The sequence below is a fragment of the Drosophila kikkawai genome, chromosome 3R (assembly GCF_030179895.1).
Source record: "Drosophila kikkawai strain 14028-0561.14 chromosome 3R, DkikHiC1v2, whole genome shotgun sequence".
NCBI classification, from domain to species: Eukaryota; Metazoa; Arthropoda; class Insecta; order Diptera; family Drosophilidae; genus Drosophila; species Drosophila kikkawai.
In genome coordinates this window covers 2,018,273-2,035,708 of record NC_091731.1, presented here as the reverse complement: position 1 = coordinate 2,035,708, position 17,436 = coordinate 2,018,273, and the positions used below count along the sequence as shown (strand labels likewise).

At 38.8% G+C, this 17,436-nt stretch overlaps 1 long non-coding RNA gene across 2 annotated transcripts in view; it reads left to right on the top strand.

Moving 5' to 3' along the window:
- Positions 1-17,436, top strand: part of LOC138928930 (uncharacterized) — a 1,213,248-nt gene that overhangs the window by 946,571 nt on the left and 249,241 nt on the right. Inside the window, exon 7 of one of the 2 annotated variants that reach the window (XR_011445337.1) lies at positions 14,846-14,979. The exons of the other annotated variant lie outside the window; for it this stretch is intronic. This is a non-coding gene — a long non-coding RNA (uncharacterized lncRNA). The remainder of the gene's footprint in view (positions 1-14,845; positions 14,980-17,436) is intronic. 2 annotated transcript variants of the gene reach the window in all.

The window sequence follows — 17,436 nt, the reverse complement described above, 5'->3', positions numbered from 1 at the left end:
GTACAAATAATTTTACAAATAGTAACTGAGATTAAAGGATGATGAACGTCAAAAATTATAGAAGCCCACACAGTCAGGTGAACGGGATACAGAAGCAAGTCGGAAAATTGATCACCGACGGAATAGTCGAACTTTCTGTATCTGAATATAATAGCCCATTATTACTTGTCCCCAAAAAATCATCTCCCGCTTCAGATTCAAATAAATGTCGATTAGTGATTGACTATCGTAAAATAAACAAAAAATGATTGTCCGATAAATTTCCACTCCCTAGAATTGATGACATTTTAGATTAATTAGGGCGAGAAAAATATTTTTCGTGTCTTGACCTTATGTCAGGATCTCACCACATTGAACTCAAAAAAAGTTCACGCGATATTACGTCATTTTCAACGAGCAATGGCTCGAATCGTTTCACGCGATTAACTTTTGGTTTAAAAATAGCGCCTAACTCATTTCAGAGAATGATGACAATTGCATTCTAGGGATTAGAACCTTTACAAGCATTCCTTTACATGGATGACTTAATAGTTATAGGTTGTTCCAAAAAACATATACTTAAAAACTTAAGAGATGTGTTTGAGAAATGCAGGGAATACATTGTATTCTCTGAGAGTGCCGAAGCGATCACACGCGTCTTATTCGAGTGCGGGTTAAAATAAAGTGCATCCGACTTCAACGGCATAGCAGCTGCACCACGAGGAAAATTTTGCTTTGTTTCGTTACCAAAGTCGGCGAAAAGGCTACGTAAACCATGAAGTGCCACCTATTTTTGGCATAGTTCTGCTAGCATTTTTTTCGACCACTTGGTTTAGGAAGTCTCTAGCGGAGTACCCTCTTACAGCGTAGTGGACGAGACGGCGGAGCATCCTTTCTGCGAACGGCATCCGAGGACGAGCGGACTACGCCGTTCTAGCAACCGCAACTCCAGCCGTTCCGGAGTTGCCAATTTCCCGGCCGGCCAGGGGAGCACCCCCACCCTAGCGGGCACAACTCCGCCGAGCGAAAACATCGCCCTCTGAGGCGCAGCGAGCGTAGTAAGCAGATCGGCGGCTAGAAGCCGCGCTAAATCCTCCGTCAAGCGGAGCAACTTCTTCGTTAAGCGGAACCCTCTCCGAGGCGGAGTATCTTCACTGAAAATTGAATTCCACACCAGTGTAGAAGCCACAACCGCCGAGTATCAGCCAATAAATAGTGCGCATGTAGTCCCTCCGCGTTTTAGTGCAGTCGGCCACGGCCGTTAACATGGCCAAAAGACATCTTTAGAGCCAACTCGTGCCCATGCACATTTTGTGAGAGGGGTTAGGTTATTAACCTCGTCATTGGAAGCAAATAAATGGATTGCGTCATCCGGAACGTCTGTTGGCGTGACAACTCTTTACCTAAAAGGCACCACATCAGTCATGTTAGCTTTCTGTTAACTCAAAAACCTAAAATTACTCCAGAGGTTTGTGCCAGCCAGAATATTATACGGATTTGAAATATTTTCTAGGAATATCCACCGATCTCCTACTGGGCACAGCTGCTTTAGATCTCCAAACACTATAATAGACTTACCCCCATAAATTACGTCTTGGGTTCTACAAATTTGTCGAAGTCTTTGATCTACATAACGTTTTATATCTGACCATCGAGATTTCATCGATAATAATTAAAACGGAATGAAGTGTAAGTCCTCCAGTTCCAAAAGCTGCTTTTCCAGTAGGAGCACAAAGTAAGACCTTTGCAGAATCAGTTGCTCCCGGTAGCTTATTAGCTCTCCAAGTTATAGACTGATATATCATTGAAATCAATCTGCTTTTGCCTACTCCAGCACCTCCGCCAACATATTCATAAAATATTTTTTTTGCTGGGCATAATACAGACGTTTCTCAGCGTTAAGCGACCTGGAAAGCGAGCAAAGGTTATCATCAGATACTAACGGGGAAAGTCTAATAAGTCAAAGCTCGCCATCTTCTGGGTTATTTAAAGCATTGTCATCTTGGAGTATATTTACGTTTTGTACCGCCAAGGCCCTAAATTCTTTACCTAGATATTGAGAGGCAGGTTCCTGAGGAAGAATCCCAATATCTTCTCGGTCAAAATTTTCCAAATCTTGAAGGACTGTCTCTAGTTCCATATCATCAAACACATCATATTGCTCTTTGTTGCGCTTAATGATTTCATGATTATTTCTGAATGTAATTTCATTGTCATTCGAAATAAGTTCAGTCTCTTAACTTCTCCATGGGAAAAAAAGCATTACGTGCTCTCTAAAATAGTCCGACGGGGAAGAGTTTATGCTAAAGTGAAACCATCTATGAATTAAGGCATGCTTACGTCTTTTGACACTCCCAGTTCCATCTAGCAGTTTGTAGCTGTAGTGGCGCTTAGGTATGCAATAAATCACCCTTAGCCTAAAAGTCGACACTGAACTTTTATTTATGTTGCGATCGGCGAACAGCATAAATGTTCCCCGAAATGGTTGCAGCCTACTTTTGGCGTAATACAGCGCTTCCAGTAGCGATGCTCTGGAGATATCGGGAAGATATAGGGTCGCTCCCGATAATGGAATATGCTTATGTCAAAAAGACTCGCTGTCCAGATTTCCGGGACTAGGTTAACTATTTCCGCCCAAAGCTAAGTTAACCCTTTTCGATCTGACCCCCGAACGAAGCGGACGTGCTCTGGAGAGCCTGACTTCAACATACATTTTGGTTCCTTTCAGCACTTTAAATTTCAGTGCATAAATAAGAATAAATATTATTCGTATTTTTCTTATAAGCAGTCAGTCAGAAAAGAACTGCATAAAATCCCCAAAATAATTAAATTGGTGCCAAGGTAATTATACCACGAGCTTCGGCACATAAGTAGCCCCATTAACCAATTTAATTCACTCCATAGAATTGGCACCAAGTGCTTATTGGTTTTTTTCCCGTAAAATTCGGTGGCCTACAAGCAATTTTCGTGGCCCGAATAAGCGGACGCATAGGCCCGAGGCCCAGGAAAAGCCAGAATTTTTTGTATGTGTTTTTAAAGGCCTCAGTCGACCTTAACCCCCCTCCGCGAGTGCTCACGTGCCCACGTGCAACAACAAAAAACACCTACCATACGTTAATAATACGGCCATAAATTAATTAGAGGCACAGCAGAGCACATATAAACCCCCAAAATGTAGCGAAAACGCAATATAATGTGTAATTTTCATAATAGGCTAATAGGTTAAAATAGGTTAATTTTTTTCTCTTAAGTTAATGCAGTCATGAAAAGCTTTTCTTTTTCCGGTAAAAATTATTCAAAATGTAAATAGGCAAAAATGAAAGAAAAAAGGGAATAAACCTGCAAGAAAAGTAAAAAAGTGCGTAAAAACATACCTAAATGAGCAAAAATAATTGAGAGCAAAGGAAAACAAGTGCATATAAATGAATAAATAAAACCCTGCCTCTGATTAAAAATATAAACCCCCTCTCGCCAAGAAATTGTTTCCAGCACTTCGCCGTCCAAAGATCTTTCGACGATGGAGCTGCAGAAAAACATGTAAGATAAACAACATGCATTTTAATTAATTTTCTTTTTGTTTTGCTCGCGGCTAAGCTTTTTGTGCATTATGAATAAATACGTCACTGATAACGGAAAATATGCAAAAGCTTAGCAAACATAAATGCATTTTTTTTTCTCCGCTACTCGATCGCTACACTGAGCGAAGAATTTTTGTGAAGTAACATCAAAATAATATAATTTTCGATTTCTCTTATTTTATTTATTTAACTCCTTGCTCGTAATGAATATTAAACCGTAAATATTAAAATTTAAATTTAAAATTTTAATTTCCTTAATTTCCCAGCTTATGTTCTAGCAGTATATACCCATGATTAGAAAAAGCTCTCGCTTGTTAGAGTAAACTTTCCGTATGACAGTATACACTGTAAGAATTTTTTTGTATAAATAAAACATGGAAAATAATGGAATTAATTTAAATAATTTTTTTGCGATCGTAATTTTGCTGATATTTTGCAAAGCTTTTAGCTTCTTTAAATAAAAGCCTTAATTAATAAATGATGGCAAAATTCACTACATTTAATTTATTAAATTAATTTATCATTTATTATTCGTTATAGTTTTTTTTCCTCTTATTTTTCTCATTTATTAAAATATATTATATTAAGGGGGTCTTCTCATTCAAAAGCCGTTTTTTGGACCTTTTTTAAAAAAATTCTTATTTGAAAACGCAAAGAATAATTGAAAACTTTTTTTATTTATTGTATTCAAAAATGTTCAAAGTAACTAAAAAAGTAGTTTTTGCCTCAATACGAGGGTTGTTCAAAGAGTAATGAGACTTCAAACTTGGTGGTCGAAAAAAAAGGTGTCGTCCTGGCGGCCACGATTCAGGGTCTCCAGAGCGTCCGAAATGAAAAAGAAAAACGGGGTTATAATCAGAATAGATGTCATTTTCGGGTGACGGAACAGATTTTTTTTTAAATTTTTTTAAACAAAATGGCGGCCATTCAAAAAAAAAATTTCGTTTTCGGGCTTTTTTTTTGTAGTTTAGTGTAAAAAATAAATAGAAAAAAAAATTTAAAAAAAAATCTGTTCCGTCACCCGAAAATGGTGACAATTCTGCGTCGATTCCATTTTGTTTCATGAAAATCCGTTGAGTTGAACTGGAGATATCATGGCCGCCAGTTCGAAAAACGTGGTTTCGAGATAAACGCGTTTGAAGTTTGAAAAAAGCTCATTTTACGAAGAACTTACTTCACAAAAAAGGCTGTATCTTCTAAAGTATTTCGAATTTCTAAAAATCCTTTTGGGGACATATACACACCACTCCAATCTATAAAAAAATGCAAAAAAAAAAAATCGAAAAAAAAAAGTTGCCCAATGAGAAGACCCCCTTAAGTAATATATGCTATGCAGTACTATATTTTATACATTTAATTTCCTATATTCCTAATCCTTTTACTTTACAGCAGTGTTTTCTCGAATTATTCTTTTCTTTTAGAATGTCAAGCCAATTAGAATAAATGTAAAATAAATGAAGTTTTCTTAGATTAAATTTGGTTTTATCTTCTGCTTTAATATTAATTTTGTATAAGAGTAATGATGAAGTTTAGAAATAAATTTGTTATTATGTTGGAAGTCGAGTAGATCTTATTTATTGGAAACCATACTCAAACTAAAGGATGTTCTGAAACAGGATAACTGACCAAGGGATCGCCAGCCTCGGCTGTAGCAAGCGATCATGGTAGGGTTGGGTCAAAGGGAGCTGAAACTCCATCACAGCTTCCCTGTTTAGTTGTCCAGTGCCTTCTCTTTCCTTTCCCTTTCCTTTTCTTTCGTTTCCCCTCCGTTCCTCAACCAAGTACGCGAAGTAAATAATTATAGTACGTCTAGAGAGCCTTGTAAGAACAGTACTTCTCTTCCATACCAACTCACTACTACCGAACAAATTTTGAGCCGGAACCAGCGCGTACATTCCCACTGTAGCTCACTCCCAACATCAGCTCGCTCCAAAACCTTCGTTACACGTTACATACCTTTGGTTAGAAATGGGATTTTCTTCATTTAGTTCCAAGTCGATCGATGATCATAATCTTCGTTGGACGGTTCTGATGGTGCGTTTAAGTCTCAATGCCTCTGTACGTACCGATCAAGCAAGTTTTGCTCAAAAATGTCAGTTGACTTTCCAAGAAGCTGCTCTAATTCTATATTAGGTCGCACTATCCGAACTCTTTTATCTGGATGGCAAGTGTTTACAAAAATATTTCCTTTATTTGCTTCAATTGCTGTAGGCTGCTTTGCTCCCGAGATACTGCATTTTTCTTTTAACTGAAATATTTCCATGGCTTATTTCAGTCATGGCTTCTCGAAGCAGTTGCGACACCCCACGGTTGGATTTGTTTATGTAGTTAATTATATATATATAACAGCAAATAAATCTAAGATAAAGTGTATATACATGTTTGCCCTATGTAGGCCCAGGATATCCCTGTTATAAGCGTTTACCAACCTATCGGAAAATTTGCGGCGGAGAAATATTTGAGGTTTTTTTAAGCTTGATCGGATGGCGAACCTATACTCATCAAGACTTATCTGTAGATGAAAGTAAAGTAACGTATAAGAGTAGAAGGAGGCATCAGGGCATGGATTGGCGCAATGCTGACGAGCAGGAGGATAACAGCCGAACTGAGTGGCACTCATCACAAAAGATTTGTGAAGAGGGGCACACCTAAGGGGGAGTCCTGTCCCCACTGCTCTGGCTGATAAACATGGACGACGTACTAAGAACTCTAAACAGCGAAGGAGTAAAAGTGGTAGCATACGCAGACGACGTAGTCTTACTCACTTCAGGACCATTCCCCGACGTCATCAGCGAACTAAAAACAAGGGCACTCACGAAACTCAATGCATGGGCAAAAGCCTGCGGATTGGGCATAAATCCAAGTAAAACGGAACTAATGCTCTTCACTAGGAGAACTAAGGTCACCAGCTTCACAAAGCCAAAGATAGATGGCATAGAACTAGAGATATCACAGCAGGCAAAGTATCTGGGAGTGATACTGGATACGAAACTGTCATGGAAACAAAACATCAACGAGAGAGTCAAGAAAGCAAGCATAGCATTCTATTCCTGCAGGAAGATGTTCGGAAAGAACTGGGGCATCCACCCCAGGATAATAATATGGCTTTACACAGCGGTGGTAAGACCCATACTCACATACGGAGCACTAGTATGGTGGCCAGCATTAACAAGGGCATACAACGTCCAGAAACTGACCAGGATACAGAGATCGGCATGCGCAGGAGCCACGGGAGCACTGAGATCATGCCCCGCGGCGGCGCTGAACGCCATCCTGAACATAATACCGATAGAGCATTTCATCAGGAACACTGCAGCACAAGGTGCGGTACGACTTAAGGCTAGTCAAAGCTGGAAAGACTACCACACCGGACACTGCAGGATTCTGAACAAGGTAAACTATCGGACGACAGTAGACACAGACTACATGACAACCGAACTGCGATTCGGTAACACATACACCACTATATACCCTACAAGGGAAGACTGGAAGAGGGGAAAGTAACCGAACCGGATGAAGTATCACTCTACACCGCCGGCTCAAAGATGGCTGGAATCTTCGCCGAGAGCTGGACGGTGGAGGAATATTTCCACCTCCCAGAGTCAGCGACAGTTTTCCAGGCGGTGGTTCTCGCGATACTGAAAGCTGCCGAACTTTCGCTAGACCGAGGCCTCCGGAATACCAAGGTGAGGATATACTCAGATAACCAGGCGGCGATCAAATCCCTCGCACAAGCACGGACAACTTCAAAACTAGTGGCCAAATGTAAAGGGGCACTAAACAGACTTGCAGAAGACAACAGGGTACAAATAGCATGGGTACCCGGACACAATGACATAGACGGAAACGAGAAAGCAGACGAGCTGGCCAGAAAAGGGTCAGAAGAACATTCAGCAACAACAGACATCCAGATCTCCCTGAACTCAGTCCAGACGGAAATTCATGACCATTTCAAACAATTAGCCAGCAAGGAATGGTCGACGAAGGCAGACCACAGAAGATCGAAACTATGCTGGCCAGAATTCAATAGGAAGCGAACCGCAGAACTGATCTCCAAGAGCAAAAGGGACATCAGGAGGGTAGCGGCAACCATCACCGGCCACTGGCCAATAGGCACACAAGCCTGTAAGATGGGTCTACCCTACAACCCACAATGCAGAAGCAGCAAGGAACCAAGTGAGCAGGAGACACCAGAGCATCTGCTGTGCCACTGCCCGGCACTCAACAAACAAAGAGCCCGACACTTCGGAGCACACAAACTCGAGTCACTAGGGGAAGTTGGAAGGCAGCCAGTAGCGGCCATCCTAGCTTACCTGAATGACACGGGCTGGTACTAAGTAGGGCGCAGACAACAACAAATCGAGGGTGTGGATCAAAACGGAACTCAGCTCTAATTGGAGGCGGCCAGGGCTGCCTCACCACTTATACCTACCTATCATTTAATGTATTGAGAAATTATATAATTTCTTTTTTATACCCTTGCAGGGTATTATAATTTCAGTCAGAAGTTTGCAACCTATAAAGTATATATATTCTTGATCAGCATCAACAGCCGAGTCGATCTAGCGATGTCCGTCTGTCCGTTTGTCTGTGTGTCCGTCTGTCCGTCTGTCCGTCTGTCTGTTTCTACGCAAACTAGTCCCTCAGTTTTAAAGCTATCTGAATGAAACTTTGCATATAGTCTTCTATATACTCTCACTGCTATATATATCAGAACGGGCCGGATCGGACGACTATATTATATAGCTGCCATACAAATGTTCGATAAATTTTTAGAAAAATAAATATAACTTTGCTGTTTTTCAACATTTTTGCACAATTTTTTAGATATGGCCATTTAATATTATTTCAGAATTTTGGTAAAAATTATATGAAAATCGGACGACTATATGATATAGCTGCCATAGGAACGATCGAGAAATTAATAGAAATAAAATTATAGCTATATCTTATAGCTGCCATAGAAGCGATCGGTAAATGTATAAAATACATAAAGCTGGGAATGTAAAACTGTAACTGTCAAACTGTAAACATAATAGGTATAGGTAAAATGTAATGAAACTCTGTTTTGTGAGTGTTTTCAGCATTTAAATCTATAATATAAACATCAAAACCAATCTGCAAGGGTATACAAACATCGGCGTGCCGAAGTTAGCTTCCTTTCTTGTTTTTTTTGTTTTTATTTCAGTTACGTTTTTCATATTTGGTATTAATTATATAGATAAATATTAATTATTTTATTTTTTGCGTTTCGATACGTTTTATTTTATTTTTTTCTTTGTATTCTTACTAGCAACGAAACTTTTTATTGCAGTGTACGATTTTAGTTGGATTTGCTAATCTTACTCTCTTTTTTATTCTATCATATTAACTGCTCATATTCATCACCATCACTACCGCTGTCATTGTTTTTACACCGTTTGCATGCCTATTTCTTTCTTATCGGATTTGAGGCACTTCATTTATTTCATAATTTGGTAATATTGAGGATGTTTATCTATGCTTTTAGCTCTACTCATTTCCAATTTTTTTTTTTTAATATTTACCCAGTGATTCCTGTTCTTTTATTTTGCTCGATCGACCTAGCGATATCTCGCCGTGTAGTCGAACAAGCGTGACCTACACGTGAAAAAAATGGTATTATACGTCAAGCCGATCGACACCTTTTTATTTAAAACAAGAAAGGAAGCTAACTTCGGCACGCCGAAGTTTGTATACCCTTGCAGATTGGTTTTGATGTTTATATTATAGATTTAAATGCTGAAAACACTCACAAACACAGAGTTTCATTACATTTTACCTATACCTATTATGTGTACAGTTTGACAGTAACAGTTTTACATTCCCAGCTTTATATATTTTATACATTTACCGATCGCTTCTATGGCAGCTATAAGATATAGTTGTCCGATTTTTATGAAATTTATACCAAAATTCTAGAATAATAAAAAAAGCTTATATCTCAGAGTAAATAAAAATGCGTTGAAAAACAACGAAGCTATAATTTTATTTCTATTAATTTCCCGATCGTTCCTCCAAAAATGTTTAAAAACAGATAAGTTATAATTATTTTTCTAAAAATTTATCGAACATTTATATGGCAGCTATATGATATAGTCGTCCGATCCGGCCCGTTCCGACATATATAGCAGTGAGAGTATATATTTTTTTTTTTTTTTTTTTTGCAAGACGTTGATGCACTATGTACAGTACATATCAAGTGGAACTTGCGACACCAAGCACGTGCTTGTTCTGTTAGCAATTAGTAAACGCGAAGGACTTAAAAAAAAGGATGCGGGGAGACTACTACTGCCGTACTGCCGGATTGGTTGCTTGCATGCGTAAGTAGGTTAAGATTGAAGTTTTTAGTTTTGGGAGGCTATCAACGTTAGATATTATTGTGTACAAATCGTTATAATTTGCACAGAGGACTCTAAAGGGTTCATGCAGTTCAAAGGATGTTCTACAGTGGGGCAAAACTAATGGTAAAAAGGATCTAGTGTTTCGTATTGGTATGTGAAAATTTAGCTGACTGAGCAAGTCAGTACTTTCCACGTCACCACGGATTAAGTTGTATAAGAATGTAATACCTAGCATGGTTCTACGATTGGATAAGAAGGGTAAGTTAATTAGTAAGAGTCTACTAGAATAAGACGGTAGCCTCTGGTTTGCATCCCAGTTTAAACCGCGTAAAGCGAAAAGTAAGAAGTTCTTTTGAACCGATTCTATGCGTTTACTATGGACGCCATACTGAGGGCTCCAAACGCAGGATCCATATTCTAAGATAGGACGAACAAGTGAAGTATATAACGTTTTTGTAACGTAGGGGTCATTGAATTCCTTCGACCACCGTTTAATGAAACCAAGCACACCCCTGGCTTTATTCACCATCCACGAAATATGATCAATAAAGTGGAGTTTAGGATCCAGACGGACACCTAAATCATCAACTATATTAATTTTTTCCAAAGAGCAGCCGTTTAGCGTATAAGTTGCAGGCTTAGGAGTGACTCGGGAGAATGTCATTAGCTTGCCGTTTAAGTTTAATAAGTTCACACAGCACCATGTTTGAAAATTGTTAAGATCTGTCTGTAAGACTGATTGGCAAGTAGTTATATTGCACACAAAGCTTGACGTCATCAGCATACATAAGTACTCTGGAGTTGGTCAAAACTTCGGGCAGATCGTTGATAAATAATGTAAACAGTAGGGGACCCAAATGACTCCCTTGCGGGACGCCAGATGTAACCCTAAGAACATTAGATAGTTTATTTTCGAAAAGGACCTTCTGCGTCCTGCCATTTAGATAACCTGCGATCCAATTAAGAAGATCAGTCGGAAATCCCATTAAATCGAGTTTCCCAACAAGAAGAGAATGGTTAACAGAGTCAAATGCTTTACTGAAATCAGTATAGATTACATCTGTCTGAAAGTTATTTCGATATCCCTTTATAATAAAGAAAGTAAGCTCCAACAGATTCGTTGTAATTGATCTTCGCCTAATAAAACCATGTTGACATGGAGAAATAATTGACCTACACAGGTGCTGCAGATGACGAGTAATAACATTTTCGAACAGTTTAGGGATGGCCGACTTAGAGATACCTCTGTAATTGTTGGCATCCAATTTGCTACCTTTTTTGCGGAGAGGAATAACAAATGATTCCTTCCAAATAAGGGGAAAGTGGGAGGTTTCTAAGGATAAGGTAAACAATTTGAGAAGTGGATTGCATAGGGCTTCGGCACAATTCCTAAGCACACAGCCTGGTATTCCGTCGGGACCTGGTAAAAAAACTGGCTTAACACGATGAAGATCTCTAAGAAGAGAGCTTTCGTTAATGGTAGGACTGAAGATTTGGTTCGATTTGGGGATGATGTAAGGATAAGCCTGATTTGGGTCTATTGAGTTGGAGTAAGTGGTTTCAAAAAACTGAGCAAAAAGATCGGCTATTGCCTGATCATTATCTGCTGTTGAATTACCAAAAGAGAGCGAGGACGGACGAGTAATGGATTTACGCTTAGATTTAACAAAATTATAAAACTGTTTTGGGTCCTCAGAAAACTGGGACCTGCAACGAGTCAAATAATTATTGTAGCACTGCGCGTTATAAACAGTAAAAGTGGATCGAGCTGATAAATAACTAGATAGGACAATCGGAGAACCGGTGCGTTGATATTTAGCATATAGATTTGATTTTTTATTTTTGAGGCTGGTCAACTCTTTGGTAAACCAAGGAGGCTTGTTTAATGTAGACGGACAGTATAACGGAACACAGTCAATAAAAAATTAATTCATAACACGATAAAAAAAACCCACGGCTTCCGCCATGTCGGTGCATGTGTATAGATTGGACCAGTTGTAATTAATTATGAAATTATTCAGCCGTACGAAATCCGTCTTGCTAAAGCAGAAGGCTTCTTGGGCTGGACTGTCAGATTTATTCCGTGAAACAGTCCCCATGTCGATAGTCACATCGAAAGTGGGATGATAGGGATCTTCGGGTTGCGTCAGGGGCGCCACCCTAGCTAAACTAACTCTTTCCGGTCCTGAGACAAAACAAAGATCAAGCAAGCGCTCTAAGGAATTTCGAACATGATTGACTTGGGACAGCGAAATGTCAAACAAGCCAGCAATAAAATCATGATGTGTTGTCGTAAGAAGTGTGTTAGTGGAATTATATAGGGACCAAATAGCCCCTGGGATGTTAAAATCACCAAGAACTACTAAATGGTCCCTATCCGAAAGCCTTTTGGAGACCAACTGAATGGCGGAAAGATGGTTCCAATAAATAGGAAGTTCCGACAATGGGGGAATGCAGGAACAGCTTCACGCAAAGGAATTCAACATTGTTGGAATCCCCGAAAATTATTAATTCGGACGTGAGAGTGGAATCGACCGCTATAAGGACACCTCCCCCACGTCTGATAGGCCGATCTAGCCGGTATACTGTGAACGCAGCTGGAAAAACTTCGGAGCTCAGAATCTTCGGCTTTAACCCGGTTTCTGTGAACACAATAACTTGGGAAGCAAATGCGACGCTGTCGGAATACAATTTAGGAAGCTTACTGCGTAAGCCTCTTGTATTCTGATAGGAAATACAAAGGGAACTGGTTAGTTTTTTGGGACGGAATTGAACGACGTAGAAGGAGCATTGGGCAAATCTGGCCTAGGAAGAGTAATTCCTACAGGCCGCTTTTTCTTTTTCGTACCTTCAAACTCTTTGACAACCACATACTGTGGCCAGCTTTGGGCAGAGCATAGAGTGCCAAAGACTTCGTCAGGAACATTTATCTTGAAAGACGAAATGTTCCTAGGGTAAGAAAATTTAAATTTTTCCACCTTAATTTTTTCTCTATTGACTTTTACTTTGCCTTGGATAAAAGCTATGACATCTTCCGATGTCTGATCAGGGGAAAGCCGCGAAACAAATAACTGTTTTGTTGGTGGAATTGCCGTAAGGGGTTTTGGCACGGCAGACTGACCCACCATACCACTTTCGGCCGGTAGTCCGGGCCTGATACCCTGGCAGGGACTGGGATTAGGGCTCTGAGAGGGCTGAGACAACAGTTGGGACCCCTCAGTGGACAAAACGGAACTGGGCAACACCGGGGGCACGGTCGCACCCGCGACGCATTCGGATACCGAATCTTTTTTAGCCCTCGATCTCAGGATTCTTGGAATTTGTCCCGGGGTCGGGGGCAGAGTCGAGGGAGGCTGCTGTGCAGTGCCTATCACTGGTGGCTGGGATCCGCCAATATGCTGCCCACCAGTTGCGGTTTTTTTGCGCATAGGAGACTCATTTAACAGCTTGAGGCTATTAAATTGAGTATAGAAGACTATATGCAAAGTTTCATTCAGATAGCTTTAAAACTGAGGGACTAGTTTGCGTAGAAACAGACAGACGGACAGACGGACATACAGACAGACGGACCGACGGACATGGCTAGATCGACTCGGCTGTTGATGCTGATCAAGAATATATATACTTTATAGGGTCGGAAACGTCTCCTGCGTTGCAAACTTCTGACTGAAATTATAATACCCTGCAAGGGTATAATAATTACCTTGCCGACACGGCAATCTTCTGCAGCCTGTAAATTGGCGTTTGTTTGTAGCCTTGTTAAACCGATGCCGAAATATCAGTTGGATTACGGTTCGGAGCACATGTTATTATGCTCGTTCGTAAAATTTCTCTGCTGAGTTCGGGACCAACTTATCCGCTTGACGACTCCAATGGAAAAGATCGAAGCCAGAAGCTGGGGACCCGAATAACCCTTCACCGATTTGCGATTCGGTATTCACCAGCTGGTGGTTCCAATTGTCATTTTTAAGACGTTGTCAGCGATACTAATTATCGCTACTAATTTTGGGCGCGTATCATTTTAATTAAAAAAAAAATAATACTTTAAAGTTTTTATATGGGTCCATTACACATGTTGGCGTCTGTCAACGTGGACGCCCAGGTATGTTACCACGTTGACTTCGTGGATCTGCGTGCTGTTCAAGTAGGGCATGTTTGTCTGTTGAGACTAAACGTTATGTGCTTACACTTTTGTTCATTTATATTAATACCTCAGTCAGCCACTTATCGACTACCTTGAGGTGGTTGGTGAGCTAGGTTGTTACACGGACTGGGCATCTAGAACGGCTGAGGATCGCAGTGTCGTCAACGAAAGTGGATAATGTCAGCTGGTCGCTTGGGGGAATATCTGCTGTGTATTAGACAAATAGAGAGAACTCCAGCTTCGATTGAATAGGTGCTGGATGTCATTGCTTTGTACCTCATTGTGAAGGTTCTCTTGTAGAGATACGACTCGAATAATTTATGCGTGTATTCGGGCAAAAGTGTATTAATTTTGTGCATGCGCTTGTTGCGCCAGAAGAAACATCGATAAATATCGCGCTGCAATATTCTCGATGCTCGAAGGCTATGCGAATTACTGATATTATTCTGTTAACTTGCTCGATACTGCCTTGCTTTTCTCTTTAGCAAAATTGATGAGCTGGGATGATGTTAGCTCCCAGATATGGAATTATAAGCGTTAGAACCATTTTTACAAATAACTTGGACAAGCATGATAGTAAGCTTATTCGTCTGTAAAATGATGAAATCGTGTGGTTTTTCAAGCTTCGAAATCATTACTGGGTAGTTGCCGTGACTTATAAACCCATTGATGATTTTACAGATGACCTCAATAGCACAATTCGGAAATTTAATTATAATTTTTTGAATTATATAATATTTATACCATTTTTATCATACTAAATTTATTTATATTTTATTCAGAACTATAACAGGTTGCGAAACGGAAATCAATCAGTCAGTTTATCTTCATACGTTCATCATTGGAATAGCTTGCATTCCGACGAGTTTTTGGCTACCATTATGTGTACACAAATTGGGAATAAAATTTTTTTTAGGTATGTATAAGTTTATATCTAACTTAGTAACAAAGGAAGCTAACTTCGACAGCCCAAGTTTAAATAGACTTGGTGTAGGTATTTATATTTTAAATAAATATTTGAAAAACGCTCCTGTTTTTATTGTAAAGTGGATTTACCTTATAATCTTATAATTTTCCGATCCTTCCTATAGCAGGTATAAGGGTCCGATTTTCATAAAATTAAAACAGAAATTCTAGACTAACAAATATTAGCAATATCTCAACTTATATCAAAAAAAAAAGGAAGCTAACTTCGGCACACCGAAGTTTTTATACCCTTGCAGATTGGTTTTGATATTTACATTATAAATTTAAATGTTGAAAACACACACAAAACAGAGTTTCATTACATTTTACCTATACTTACAGTTTCACATTTACAGTTTTACATTCACAGCTTTACATTTTCTCTACATCTACCGATCGCTCCTATGGCAGCTTTATGGTATAGTTACCCGATTTTTATTAAATTTATACCAAAACTCTAAAATAATAAAAACAAGAAAGGAAGGTAACTTTGGCACGCCGAAGTTTGTATACCCTTGCAGATTGGTTTTCATATTTATATTATAAATTATAAGGCCGAAAACAGACACTAAACAGAGTTTCATAACATTTTACCTATACTTATTATGTTTACTGTTTGACAGTTACTGTTATACATTCCCAGCTTTACATTTTCTCTACATCTACGGATCGCTTCTATGGCAGCTATATGATATAGTTGTCCGATTTTCATAATATTGTTACCAAAATTCTGAAATAATACTAAAAGCTCATGTCTCAAAGTAGATGAAAATACGTTGAAAAACAACGAAGTTATAGTTTTTATACCCTTGCAGGGTATTAAAATTTCAGCCAGAAGTTTGCAACGCAGTGAAGGAGACGTTTCCGACCCTATAAACTATATATATTCTTGATCAGCATCAACAGCCGAGTCGATCTAGCCATGTCCGTCTGTCCGTCTGAATGAAACGACTATATCATATAGCTGCCATACAAATGTTCGATAAATGTTTATATAAATAATTATAACTTTGCTGTTTTTAAACATTTTTGCATAATTTTTTAGATATGGCCATTTTATAGTCTTTCTGAATTTTGGTAAAAATTTTATGAAAATGGGACGACTATATTATATAGCTGCCATAGGAACGATCGGGAAATTAATAGGAATAAAATTATAGCTTCGTTGTTTTTCAACGCATTTTTATCTACTCTGAGATATAAGCTTTTTTTATTATTCTAGAATTTTGGTATAAATTTCATAAAAATCGGACAACTATATCTTATAGCTGCCAAGAAGCGATCGGTAAATGTATAAAATATGTAAAGCTGGGAATGTAAAACTGTAACTGTCAAACTGTAAACATAATAAGTATAGGTAAAATGTAATGAAACTCTCTTTTGTGAGTGTTTTCAGCATTTAAATCTATAATATACACATCGAAACCAATCTGCAAGGGTATACAAACTTCTGCGTGCCGAAGTTAGCTTCCTTTCTTGTTTTAATTTAAATTTTACATATATTTTATTTAACAAAGTTACCTCATTTTTTAGTAAAAAGTTAAGATTCGATTTTCGTTTTGATAACAAATCCGAAAAAAAATTTCAGAGATAAAATCGCCAAATGAGAACCCTGCGACACTTATCCGTTAACAAATACACTATATTTTTTTTTTGGATCAGATGATACTGTGGATAGGTATGATGTACACCGCAAACCAACTTTTTTTGGACAACACTCAGGAGATTCCTTATATCTCCTCGACCCCTCTATATTTTTCACTACAAAGTTTAACACAAATGGTGTTATTACATATATTGTATTTAATTTAAGGATAAGGTTTTCTTTTCAGCCGCAAGAGGGAGAGACAGGGTTGCCCTGGGATCCTAATATCAGCCACAAGAGAAAGAGACGTATGCTTGATAGAACCTTGAAAAAGACAACTATATATATCAGTGCAAAATCGGTACCGAGTATATTTTATGTAGATCTACCTATTTTCGCGGATAATGGCTAAATGACGGAGAAATGCAGTTTTCATTAATTATCAACTTCAATAGAACTGTTCACGCCAGAAAGGCGCTTAATTTCTGTAGACAGTGTGATCCCTCTACCAGCCTCCAATGATCCCGTAAGCGCTCTATTTCTCTCCCTCCGGACTTCCAGTCCATAGAGCTTCTAATCCGCTCTCCCTAGCTTTAGTTTTGTTCTGTGTATATTAGTACAGATTTACTCCTTCTACAATAAATACGCACGTCGTTATTTCGAGTCCATTTCAGGTTAAAGCCGCCCCTCCACTATAGTTTTTTCCCGTTTTTTTGGCATAAAGTCAAATTATTTTTGTTAATATTTAAATTTTTTTTATTTTTAATTTTTAAACTTCCTAGACAGATAAAAAAAATATTTAACTTTAACATGTGGAGCAAT